A 14,177-nucleotide genomic window follows, 5' to 3' on the forward strand; every position below is an offset into this window, starting at 1 on the left:
TTTATCTAGTGCCCTCCATGTCCTTATTCCAGTAATCAGTTCCCTTATGTGTGTTTTCAGCCCAATCGTTCTCCTCTCATCTAGATCTCGATCTGAGTAATGTAGCCTGTGGTTACCCTGTAATGCTTTGGTTCTTGACAAGTCCACCATATATTTGCCTGCTAGTTCGACTAACTTCTCATGGACTGCTCTCGCCTTTCGTGTGATGTCCTTTGCCATATACAGTATTTCATCCTGTTCATACATTTCCATTCTTTCCAAAGGCAGGGTACCATCTACCATGTCATCCAGATCTGACCTTAAGCTGGAGACATCAAGTCTCTTGGCTTTTATCTCAGCTCGCAATATGTCTTTTGAAGGAGGCTCACTGGTCTCCCTCCCATCCCAACTTCGAGCTCTGCGTTTGGGCTCAGGAGAATTAATGGGTGGCCTCCCTTGCTCCCATCTCTCCAGGTCCCATGCTCGGCCATCCAATCTTGGAAGGTGATGGAACACGGGCCTTTTATCCCTACTCTCTCTCTGCCCACTCTCTTCTTCTCCCCTCTCACCGCACATCTCTCTGTTATTTTCCCTCTGTTCGCTACTCTCCCTTTGCCTCGTATCGCTCAGTATCCGATACGATCCTTCCTGGTTCCCCATATTCCCTGGGCTGCGCTCATTTCTGTCATCACAGGGACTATGGTGCGACCTCTCACAACTCCCATTCTGTTCTCTGGTGCCAGGCACACAGTGTGGACACTTAAAGCTGTTCCTGTACTCTTGCGCTCTCCTCTCCCCTTCACTGAGTATTGGGCACGCCACCCCTCCACTCCCGGGGCCCCCGTTTTCCAGGTCTGTTCTACCTCCACTCCGGGCCCAATGGGTGACTCCTCTACTCCCTCTACAGTCCCACTCCGGGCTACTCTCCCCAGCCCCGCAGTGAGTTCGTGCTCTGCTGTCCTGACTTTCCCTTTCTGCTTCTGCAGCATTGATGCACTTTTGAGCCTTCACTGCCTCATCCCACTGCTTCATGTACTCATTTAGTTCTTGAAAGGACTTTCGTCCAGATCCCCTCAGATCCATTGGCCATCTGGGGCCCCCAGGATCTCCCCCTGGGTCCCCTGCTGTGTGCATCGGGGTACTCCACTCTCTGGGTATCGGCATCTGACTTGGGGAATTAGTGGTATCGTTCCTCCTTGCCTGCTCTGCTCTTTCTCTGTCTTTCCGTTTCCGTTCTTCCCCTTTTGCTCTCTCTTGGTCATATATCGATATTATAGGACCTATGGTAACAGGTACCTGTAGTGCATCTGGTAATGGGTAGGATGTGGCGCTTTCCGTTTCCGGCGCTCTTTGTACCACAAACCTACCGACTACCTGTTGCACCTGACTAGGCTGGAGCAACTCTTTCTTTGGCTCAGGATCCCACTCTGAACTGGGAAGCGGTCTATGCTCTCCTGCATTGCCCCCCTTTTCTCCTTCAGTATTCTCGACCTCTCCCCCTGCTCTATTATACGGGGGTGGCCTGTCTGTCAGTAATCTGTTTATCAGGCTGTCCTCTGTTTCGCTCTCATCATCCTCTTCTAGGGGGCTTTTATTTACTGGCGCCTCTAACACTGGGTACAGTTTATTTATTTCCAAATTATGCACTCTCCATCTTTTAGCATCCGCATCCCACCTGGCATCCTGTACTGCCCTTACCGAGCGTTTCACCCTTTCTTGCCGTCTATTCATATTCCTTTCATGCGCTGCCCTAAGCCATGCTTCAAGGGCTTCAAACTGGGTTGGTCTAGGCAAGGGTCTCTTTGAGGTCATGACTGAATTATGCGCACAAAATCCAGCCTCGCTACTCTGTTTACTTCCTGATGACAATCCACCAATCCTGTCGCGGCTTTGCTAGCTTGGCCTATCACAGCGCGGTCTTTCTCCTGTTGGCCAATCACGTCGCGACCCTGTATGACGTGTTCGCTAGCTGGCCTATCACAGCGCGGTCTTTCTCCGGTCAGCCAATCACTGCGCGACACCACCTGACGTCTCTTTTCTCCGCTTCGCAGCAGCACCCCTCCTTTCTCAACTCGTCTCCCGGTTATGCATGCGTCCCATTCATACACTGAAAAATGACTACTTCCGACCAAGCGGTCACTTCTCTCGACTGTACGTCCACAGTCTATCTGTAATTGTCAACACAACTGACGAGATGTCTATCGTCTCTCTGATAGGTTACTTACACACACAGTAACTTCCGACCAGCGTCCGTTACTCACGCACTCACTCTTACGTTCCCCCTATCTCGGTCTCTCGGGTGATCAATGGTACCTCATGACCCCCTTCACACTAGTTGACAATTACTCTGGGTGTCCGATACACCCGAACCACTTAAGCTCTCTTTGAACTTAAGATTTCCACCGGTTGCGCGCGCTCACAACCTGTTCCACAGTCACTCTACAAACATTCAACTCCGCCAGACATTACAACATAGATACAATACAAAAACACCGCAATCTAACACGCATAACCCTTTATACTCACTCTCAACCGATACTGCTGCTTTTTCTGTCTCACGTCATCCGGATCTTCATCTGCGGGCTGTTCTTCCGATCATCGATTTCTAGGGGCCTTGGGGTAAGCTAACCTGGCCTAGGTCACCGTCCTCAAGAAGGCAACCATCCTCTATAGCTACCAACTGAAAGGGCGAGATTTTGATCGATACCTTATATCTATTGATCCAAACCTCGATCTGGTCGACTGAACCTTTATTGCCTGTCTTAGAAGGAAACAGTACACCTATCTGCAAATTAGTTCACCCAAGAAAGGACTCTACTCTCAAAGATCACGGACAACTTCTAGGTTTCAAAAGTTTATTGTAAAGATATAATGAGCTGCAAATACAAGCATCTCAGAATGAGATTCACGAGGTACACAGGTCCAATTACATACATGTGCTCTCGAAAAGCCCTCAGACGAGCAACAGAAATCACTAACACAAGTTCTAAAAATAGCAAAGCTATCAGCATAGACGCATATCTCTCCTTCATTTAGGTTGGAGGAAAACAAACACAGGTTAGGCGTCCCTACCCTGTTCTAGATGGTATCCCTACTTAACCAAATCCCAACCTAACAAAGGTGTCAGCAATGAATGACCCCCAAGGGAAGTCACCCACTCTAAGTCTCTTGGTGAAAACCTAAAGTTCTCCAGTCATGACCCCTCACTGCCTACCCATCCGCTCTCTAAAGGGTCCTCAGGTCTCTGCTCTAACTCCACCCAGGGGTGCTGTCCCTAATACAAAACAGTCAACAACATTTGAGACGCCCCTTGCGAAACGCCTCTCACGTGGTGCAACTTCAGGCTTTTTCCATGATGCTTTGTATTGGGCCTCAGACGTTAGAGTTGACCTTGCTTCTCAGTCTCTTCTCCGGCCCGCTGATACCCCTTAAACATTCCAGAACCCTCCTCCATGTCTGGGCCGTCTACTGAACAGGCCTCTATTCATTCACTTATAATTGGATCCCCCCTTTCCTGTTGCAGACAGATATCTGCCGCCAAGAACCCAACTCTCATAGACTTCTAAAAAGGCTTGCAACATTTCTCAGCCCAGACATGTACGTGTAAATCAATGCTAAAACATTTCAGGCCTACAATATTTCACATTATGATTATAGCATTCAATTTCTTCATTTAATTAAAGCATGCTAAAACTCTTATTCTATTATTTAGAAAACATTACTCTAAATCATGGCCCATTAATGCAATGACCAAAAACGTTAAACAATCTGTGTCGTAAAAAGAAACACCTTCCCTTTTAGCTCCAGCTCTGGCCCTGAGGCCTACCACGTTCTGCGTTTTACCACAGACCATCTTATATGTTAACAGCTACACGACATATATTCAAAATAATCACGTCTAATAAAATCATATAATGTCACACATTTCTGTATTAATTCCACGTCTACTTAAATCTCTATATTAGCTATACATTTAGAATATAATTTCAGATACTATTAGCACTCATGGCATTTCTCTTCATGAATTATGCTCTCTATAGGTAAGTGTGATGTACTCATATATTTATATCAGTTTGCGCTCTCTCACTACCTGTCATGTTCCATCAATACTATCTCATAGTTCATGTACTGAAAAATCAAGATGGTGAATCTTTGGCTCAACTGTGAAGTGCTCTTTCCTGCCTTCCAACTCCATAGTCAGCTCTCCATGTTCACTCGGATGCCCTTCAAAGGAATTTATCTTCTCACCAAGGTATATACTTGGGTTTAATTTCTTGCAAACAATGGCTCTCCTCAGTCTGTCAGGCCTCTTATCTAAAGTTGAAATGGTGATAGGGATTCTCTCCCAGCACAGATGTCCTACCTGGCAAGTCGCAAGTGACCCCTTCCTTTTATCTGGGGCACTAAATGACCGGTTTTATGAAGTGGCAACTGGAGAGCAAGGTCATCAAAAAGTGATGTGAGTATGATGTGATTCCACCCAAAAATGTGCATCTCAACGGAATGCACTGTAGGTCAGCTCAAGCAGAATATGATTATTATCACATAACTGATGCAGCTGATAACTTGAATCTAATTCCTTTAAAAAAAATCTTATTTCAGCTGTAAGCCGTAAAAGCACATGGAAATAAAACAAACATAACACATTTGGCATTTACAGTATAAATGTGCAAACTTCTGTCCAATATCATAACCAATGAAGCAACCTATGATTACTTGCCATGAAGTGGGCTCCAACAGCATGAGTTCGTGCAATTTGTCTGGGTGTCCTGGTACCTCCCTAGGCTTAAAATAATTGTTGACATAATTGCAAATCCAGCTATCCTGAAGCTAAGTGAGCGTGACTTTCTGGGCAATAAAATAGGTTAATCACCTGTTAAACGTTTGAAAGAATGTAACATTTAAACTGATCATGTTATACAATAAGTATTGGCCTTCCTACTCTCCTGCAATTGTACAGCTGCCATAACTATAAAAGTTTCTCATGAAGAATACTTAACTTGTACCTTATTCTTCACACACTCATCAGTAAACGAGAGAGAGCAAAGATTGACAACATGCATGTGTCGTATCTCAGAATCTTGTGTGCTTCCTTAAGTTTCCTAACTCCCAATTTCTGACAGAGACGAATAATCAAATATGTCCAATACAACATGTAGATTTTGCAAAAGAAGATAGTGTGCTTGATGGCTTCTTTTCGATTCCCACAGGCCGGGCAATTTCAACTCCTTTGCCCACAGTACATACTCCCACTTTGCAGTAAAGGTCCGGATAGTAAGTAAGTAAGTAAGTAATTTCATTTAGCATAGTTACTTAAAACCATGGCAATACAAAAACAGAGTAAAAGAAGATTTTTTAAAACTACATACTTGATAAAACCAGTAAAGCACAATCTCAGTTTCTCGATTCATTTAGGCACAAAATGTCATCCTGTTAGATTAGTCTTTTAAAATTTGATTCAGTTTTGTTTTTATAAAATATTGTTACTTTCCCGTTATCTTCATTTTTCTCTTTAAGTCAGCCATGATGATGGGTGCTGTTATGTTTTGTCAAACTATATCGAAACCTTTAAAGATTAGTTTTTGGCATCTTCTTTTCCACTGCCTTCATAAATTTCACAAAACTACAGTTCAGCTGGGGGTCCTGGGATGCAAAACAGGCAAGAACTGCATTCCTTCGTGTGCGTATCCCTCGTCGATTGAAGTGATGTTTCAGCAGATATTTCCGTTCATCCAGCAGTTTCTCGCAGGAACATAGCAAGTGCAGTATGTCCTCTTGCGCTAGGCCGCATAACCGACAGAGGGAGCCTGCTTTGACTTTTAGCCAGCATGGAAAGTTTTGAGTGCAGGGTAGCAGACCCAACCTATACTTTAAGAAACACATTTTAACGGATTTGGCATAGCCCACACCAAAGTAGCTCTGTGGTGCTTTTGTTGAGTAAGAGTTCAGGGTCATCCAGCCATGCGTTCTTTTTGAAAGGGCTGCCTTATCTTGAACCCACGATAGTTGTTTGATGGATTTCTTGACCAGATTTTTAAATGTTGTGTGATTTGCTGGGGTGTCCCAAAGCTGCTTTAATCCCGTATTTGCCAGGCTGCTCATAAGGTACTTGGCTGCTGGTGAAGATGGATGTTGCTCTAGCTCCATCCATAGGTGCTCGTTTAGAGTTCCTTGTTTGGATTTCCTCACTTTGTCCCAGGCAGATATATAGGCCCCCTGTCTTGCCAGAAGCTGTTGTTGGATACCGAACTCTAGCCTGATTTTAGCTGGTGAAGTTTGCTTGGGCAGGCTAAAAATTATTCTGTAGGCAGCTATAATTGTATTGTCAAGGATCTTAGCGTCTCTGCCCCTATGTACCTCACTCCCGTAAGTAATTGTCGGCAGAAGTTTGGCACGGATTACTTGTGCCAGAGGTAAAAGAGAGGGTCCAGAGAGTTTGCTGTTTAATGTTTTTAAAGAGATTGCCAAAGCGAGCCCTTTTCCTCTGATGCTCGTTCTCTAAGCGGTAAACTGTCCGCTGTTATCAATCTTTACTCCTAAATATTTGTACATTGGCGTGTCTTCAATTTGTGTGTTGTTCCAGAACCACAATATAGATTTTCTTTTGTTCTTACTGATGGTCATCAACTGAGTTTTCTCCAGATTTATTGTCAGTTCATTTGCTGTTGAATAGCTGTGTGTTGCATTCACAAGATGTTGAAGCCCTACCTTTGTGTGGCTTATTAAGACTATATCGTCTGCATATAGAAGACAGGGTAATTGGAGCCCTCCTAATTTGGGAGCGTGGGAATTGCAGCTGGTTAGGATCGGTACAAGGTCGCCTAAGAACAGGTTGAAAAGAGTGGGGGCCAGGACGCAGCCCTGTTTGAGGCCCTTGTTGGTCTGTATACGCCTTGACAAAACTGATCCATCCCCCACCTTTATCTGTACCCAGGTCTCTGTATGGAGGTTGATCAGCAGATCCAGCAGAGGTCTCCGTATCCCCCAGCCATTCAGTTTTGACCATAAAATATTCCGATTTATGTGATCAAATGCGGCCTTATAGTCTATGAAACAAAAGTGGATGGGCATTTTGTTTGATTCTGCCTTATTTATGAGCATACCCATAGTTAAAATATTGGTCATTGCGCCTACTGATTTGGCAAAGCCTGTCTGGTTGACCGGAATTAAGGATTTCTCTGTGGCCCATGCCAACAGCTCCTCCAGGAGTATGCCTGCAAAATACTTTGCCTCATTATCAATTAGGGCCACCAATCGATAGTTTTGAGGGGAAGCCTTGTCCCCTGCCTTAAAAATTGGAGAGATGATAGAGCCCTTCCAGGAGCCTGGCAGGATGTTGTAATGTCTTATCTCCAAAAAAAGGGGTTCGAGAGCTGCTGTAAAGGTCCGGATAGGTAAAGTTCCATACTGGAACTGCAAGTAGAGGTGCCTGGTTGGAGGATGTGCTATTTCATCCAGGAAGTCCTCTAGCTTAAAGAAATCCTTAGCTGTGAGATAGGCATTTGTTAGAGTTCCATGGCTCGACTGGATATGCATGCGATTATCTCTATATTATCAGTATGCAGTTTTAATATGTAATTTGGAACTAGCCCCGGCCTGTACTGGAGTATTCCATAGACCCTCAAGGCCGATGGCTATTAATGTACCCTTTACATGCTTTAGTCATGGAATTCTACTAGAGCCCACTTGGGAAGAGATTTCCTCTAACCCCTGTCGATAAGCAGACAGCTGCGGGGTGACCCAGATCCTCCTCAAATAAAGTATGGGGCACAGTGCCAATTTATCTGAGATATTTCTGGCCCCAATGTCCAGTCTGAGTGGGAGCAAAGGAGTGCTTACTGGTAGACCAACCAGCTGTCGCATAAAGCGATTATCCCCCATTTCCAATGAGGTTGTACTCTGATGTCCCCACAGCTTGGCACCATAGTCAGCAGTCCCCAAGGCTTTAAGAATGTAAATATGGATAGCTGGTAGAATAGGGCGATACTGTGAACTGCGTGACATTTTGAGAATGCCTCCTACTACTTGCTCTGCTTATATTCATCACTGTGTAATGTGAGCTTGCCACTCCAGGTGTTCTGTGAGTGTGAGACCTAAGTACACAAATGTAGTGACTCATTCTAATCGGGTCCCTGGCAGAGTGAGATGAGTCGTGGTCGAAGGTCCAGGATTAAGCACCATATACTTCATTTTACTTACATTGATCACCAATCTCCTCATTCAGCAGAAGCAATCAAACTGATCCAGAAGCCTCTGAAGTCCCAACAGGGTTTTAGAGATCAGCAAGGTATCATCAGCAAACATGAAGGCAGGGACCCTCATGTTTGATAATCTAGGCGCGTCGTTTTCACATAGTTTCCAGAAATTTAACAAGGCTGTTAATGTACAGTGTAAACAGAGTGGGTGCCAACACACACCCTAATTCCCAGCATTAGTTTTCCTGGTAAAGATTGCCTACCTGCTGCAAGCTTTCTTTTGGTAGCATCATTTAAACAAAGTTCCATACTAAGGACCTCATTAAAATGGCAATGAGACCACCACTGACAGCCCGTCGGGGGTGGTCTCACCACTATACATAGAAGAGGTCCCACTGCCTTAATATGATCCGTGCCCGGAGGCATTGGTCGAACAGACAGATCGATGCTTTTCTGAGGCGCTCAGGTAGCACGTCCGAGCATCAGTCGTACCTCAATCCCTACAATAGGGGCGGTGCCTGCTCAGGCACTGCAGTAGGGATTACAATATCCATTTCCCTCGGCCTGTACAAGACTGTCTGACCTCCATGTACAGTCAGACAGAAAGGGACTCTGGGGGCCCCTAGCAGGGCCCCTGTCCCCCATTGGCCGGTCCGACCACCATCATTGAGAGATAGATACCGGCCGACATATAGTCGACGGTCCCACCTGCCAAATTGTGTTCCAACTGCTGTGCAGGCGGTCAGAAACATGCTGTTTTCTATTGCTGCTTGTGCTGCAGCCCAGAATAGGGCTGTAGCACAAGCCACAATATAAAAAGGCATGTTTTAAACATCCATAGACCATGTGCCAGGCACCATGAGGTGCCGGGCACACATTCCATGGATGTTTGAAGGGTCACCACATGTCCCTCCCCCAAACCCTATAGCTGAGGCCATTGGGGAACAGGGGCTCTGTTAGGGGGCCCCAAATTCCCCTTCCATCTGCCTGTACATGGTGGTTGGATGCCTTGTACAGGCTGAGGGAAACAGACAACATAATCCCTATGGCAGTGCCTGCGCCGGCATCGCCCCTACTTTGGAGATTACAGTCCGACCTCTGCCCCGATGGGCTCCTTGAGCCCTTCGGAAAAGCAGCAATCTGTCCCTACAACTGATGCCTCCAACCACCGGATCATAATCCAGTGGTCAGACCAATTCTAAGGATGGCAGTGGGACCGCCAGCGACGGGCTGTCAGTGGCAGTCTCACTGCCATAGTAATGAGGCCCTAAATGTTCCATTGCATTTTAGAAACTGGGAAATATTATTTACAGTGGAGGTTGAAGGGAAAATCTGCAGTCTACAATAACGTTATGATTCAGAAGAAGATGAGATCAATAGATCCTTCAGTTGAATGTGGTTGTATTTATGTATGTAATAAGTATATAGCTCAAACCTTGCCTAAAGGAAGCTGAGCACTGTCAATGATCAAAGCGAGAGATATGGAGGAGTATCTAGCAGTCCTGTGCTGTTACTACCTAGAGATGTGGTGTTCTTTAAAAAGGTGTATTTTCTGCATTTTTCCTAATTTGGAGCAGGGTCAGGGCTATCCTGATGGATATAGAGATGTTCCACTTGCCATAAAATCCCAAAGCCATACTCCATTTTAAACACATTAAATTAGTCTGTCTGCCTTTGATCTACGTTCAGCATGTTAGTATTTTTCTCAGAACTTAAATATGTGTCAGTTCATCCAAACAATGACTTTACTATGGCATATGGTGACACAAGTCTGCTACAAGCTACACAACATCTACACTTCAAGGTTTGACAGTAGAAGTGCAAAATAAAGATGTAGTAGGAGTCGACGTATTTTCACCATGACCGGTTATGTCTCGGATTCTTGGAAAGTCCCCCAATGCAGTCTAAAGTTCAGAGGTCACCCTATACAAAGCTCATGAAATGGATACTAAATTCAAGACACCTTTACACTAGGTTCTCACAAGTGGTTCTGTATGACTCAGTAGCATCCACTCTTATGCCAAGAATGAATACAGAGATGAGAGAAGCTGAGCCCAACCGTGTGCGTTTCTTTTGAGGGAACACTCTCTCCTGACTAAAGATTGATAACCATAGCCTGTGTGCTGAGAATAGGTATGCAATGTGATGTGCCCCAAGAAAATCTAGAGGCAAGTCAGCTACTCCATGATCTCACAATCTTTTGAATAGAAGTAGTTTTAGCGTGGTAAAATTGTGTTAGAACTGTTCTATTCCCACTGCTAACAACATGCAAAAGTGTTGTTTTAATTATATTCTATGCAATTATTACTCATGTAATAAGCAACAGGATGAGACTGTTGAAAGTAAATACTTTTAAATGTATATAGTATCTTTTCTTAATACAGTGCTTGAGTGTGCTATTCTAAATACTGAAATTCGGTTTGAATTACCACTGAGTACCTGAACCCATTAAGCCATTTTTAGTAACCCAGACAGCATGGATAGCACACCAACAGGTCTACTCAATAGGTTGTGTGGGGGGGCTACAATAACCTGGTCTCCCCTGCTCGTGCGATGGTGCAACAAACTCAGTCCAGGCAGCTCAGGGTAGACCTGGGCCAGAGTCCAGAGATATGCAACACAGATCCTTGATGCATGGATATAGAGGGATAGTTAACCTGTTTGTTCGTTTTTGTACTTCATCTACAATCTGTCAATGGTCTTCTAGGTGTGGGTGTGCCGAGAGTCTCCTGAGATGGTAAGCTTGTTAGCCAGATAGGCAGGGTACATGTCAAGATAGCTTTGGAGATGATGCCTCTGGTAAGGTCTTCCCCCAGACATCTTAGAGCACGTCTATTACATACTATTGGTTGGCTACATCGTCACTCTCATTTCCTTGCTTCTCAATGGTCAGCACATCCAGTTTCATGTGTGCTTGTTCCTTTGATAGAGAATGGATTAGGTAGTGATTGAGTGCTTTATTAGTGTCCGTCCGCTGATCACGCAAAAACTGTGGTACTTTTTTTTTCTTCCTCTTCCTTGTTATGCTGCTGTTGTTGTGTCATTTCTTCATTCCCTGCCCCTCTTCATCATCAATGCTTCACAAGCATGGTTCAGACTTCGCACGGAATGCTGTGAAAACAACTTTTCTTCAAAAGTCAGGCTTCCTGTGGTTTAACAGTATTCCTGCTTTAAACCCATTGCTAAGGTTCAGTGCAATGAACTCAGTGCCCATGCATCTCCCACCCGATTATTCACACCGAAGCAGCCACTAAATGTCGTCAAAGGGCGCGAGCACGCCTTCTGTTCAAAGCCCTGCTCACTCACACAGTTTACAGGTTGTTAGTTGTTGCCTGTGGCTGCGCAGATTACGTTTGTTAAGTCTGCTGACACTTCCAGTTCCCCTGATAATAAACGTACAACATTCCCTAAAGTTGAGGTAAGAGCTCTACTGATGTTTTTTCCTGTTTTCATTCTGGGACATTTATATACCACTGATGGGCACGCGAGACTCGAAGTCCCACATTGACAGCCAATCAACTCTACGATTTGATGACTTTGCCATGAAAGTGTACCGTGTTTTTTTTTTTTACAACATATCTGCCAAAAGTATCATATTTGGTGAGGGGGGGGTGAGAGGTTTGACTTCTGCATACAACCACTTTACCACCCATTTTCAGTTCATGTCTATTTTGAGATGGAAACTCTGCACCAAATAGACAAATCCTTCACAGTTCTTTGGCTAATGTAGGGCAGGGGTGTCTTCTTTGCTAGCTTCAGTAGGGGAGCTAGTTGAATAAGGGCTTTGCTGTTGATCTGCAGAGCTGGCATGTGTGCACAGAATGACTGATTTTGCATGTTACATGAACAGCATTTGCTGCGTGTAAATGACATGTTGCAGCACAGGATATGTATTTTGGAAGGAGGGGTGTGGGGGCAGTGGCGTTGGCAGTGGCCATAATTGCAAAAACCACAGTAGATGGACAGAATGTAGAACAATGTCTTACATTCACCCCAATACAAAGATCTGGGCCTAAATCCATCGTTTTTTTGCACTCCACACCACCCTAGGTCAGACAATGGCTATATGCAAATCAGCCTTGACCCTGTGCCTCTTGGGAAAAGTCCAGCCCGAACTACCAAGCCATGTCTTTCCTAGACCGGAATCAAGCATCCAAGGACCGGTTTCTGGCTATCAGCCTTCTTCAGCCGGGATAGCTTGACTCCAGTGATGTGGAGAGCCTGGGTCTCACGTCTGAGCATACCCAGCCCACTCGGGGTGAAAATTGCAAAAACCACAGTAGATGGACAGAATGTAGAACAATGTCTTACATTCACCCCAGTACAAAGATCTGTGCCTCAATCCATCGTTTTTTTTGCACTCCACGCCACCCTAGGTCAGACAATGGCTATATGCAAATCAGCCTTGACACTGTGCCTCATGGGAACAGTCCAGCCCGAACTACCAAGCCATGTCTTTCCTAGACCGGAATCAAGCATCCAAGGACCGGTTTCTGGCTATCGGCCTTCTTCAGCCTGGATAGCTTGACTCCAGTGATGTGGAGAGCCTGGGACTCATGTCTGAGCATACCCAGCCCACTCGGGGTGAAAATTGCAAAAACAACAGTAGATGGACAGGATGTAGAACAATGTCTTACATTCACCCCAGTACAAAGATCTGTGCCTAAATCCATTGTTTTTTTGCACTCCACACCACCCTAGGTCAGACAAGGGCTATATGCAAATCAGCCTTGACCCTGTGCCTCATGGGAACAGTCCAGCCCAAACTACCAAGCCATGTCTTTCCTAGACCGGAATCAAGCATCCAAGGACCGGTTTCTGGCTATCAGCCTTCTTTAGCCTGGATAGCTTGACTCCAGTGATGTGGAGAGCCTGGGACTCACGTCTGAGCATACCCAGCCCACTCGGGGTGAAAATTGCAAAAACCACAGTAGATGGACAGAATGTAGAACAATGTCTTACATTCACCCCAGTACAAACATCTGGGCCTAAATCCATCGTTTTTCTGCACTCCACACCACCCTAGGTCAGACAATGGCTATATGCAAATCAGCCTTGACCCTGTGCCTCATGGGAACAGTCCAGCCCGAACTACCAAGCCATGTCTTTCCTAGACCGGAATCAAGCATCCAAGGACCGGTTTCTGGCTATCAGCCTTCTTCAGCCGGGATAGCTTGACTCCAATGATGTGGAGAGCCTGGGACTCACGTCTGAGCATACCCAGCCCACTCGGGGTGAAAATTGCAAAAACCACAGTAGATGGACAGAATGTAGAACAATGTCTTACATTCACCCCAGTACAAACATCTGGGCCTAAATCCATCGTTTTTCTGCACTCCACACCACCCTAGGTCAGACAATGGCTATATGCAAATCAGCCTTGACCCTGTGCCTCATGGGAACAGTCCAGCCCGAACTACCAAGCCATGTCTTTCCTGGACCGGAATCAAGCATCCACGGACCGGTTTCTGGCTATCAGCCTTCTTCATCCTGGATAGCTTGACTCCAGTGATGTGGAGAGCCTGGGACTCACGTCTGAGCATACCCAGCCCACTTGGGGTGAAAATTGCAAAAACCACAGTAGATGGACAGAATGTAGAACAATGTCTTACATTCACCCCAGTACAAAGATCTGGGCATAAATCCTTCGTTTTTTTGCACTCCACACCACCCTAGGTCAGACAATGGCTATATGCAAATCAGCCTTGACCCTGGGCCTCATGGGAACAGTCCAGCCCGAACTACCAAGCCATGTCTTTCCTAAACCGGAATCAAGCTTCCAAGGACCGGTTTCTGGCTATCAGCCTTCTTCAGCCTGGATAGCTTGACTCCAGTGATATGGAGAGCCTGGGACTCACGTCTGAGCATACCCAGCCCACTCGGGGTGAAAATTGCAAAAACCACAGTAGATGGACAGAATGTAGAACAATGTCTTACATTCACCCTAGTACAAAGATCTGGGCATAAATCCATCGTTTTTTTGCGCTCCACACCACCCTAGGT

The 14,177-nt window shown here is 45.5% G+C and overlaps 1 protein-coding gene across 1 annotated transcript in view; it reads left to right on the forward strand.

Annotated features, from left to right (window-relative positions):
• MXRA5 (matrix remodeling associated 5) overlaps positions 1–14,177 on the forward strand; it is a 302,010-nt gene that overhangs the window by 132,202 nt on the left and 155,631 nt on the right. The gene's annotated exons all lie outside the window — the stretch shown is intronic.

This window comes from Lissotriton helveticus, chromosome 8, assembly GCF_964261635.1.
Source record: "Lissotriton helveticus chromosome 8, aLisHel1.1, whole genome shotgun sequence".
Lineage (NCBI taxonomy): Eukaryota > Metazoa > Chordata > Amphibia > Caudata > Salamandridae > Lissotriton > Lissotriton helveticus.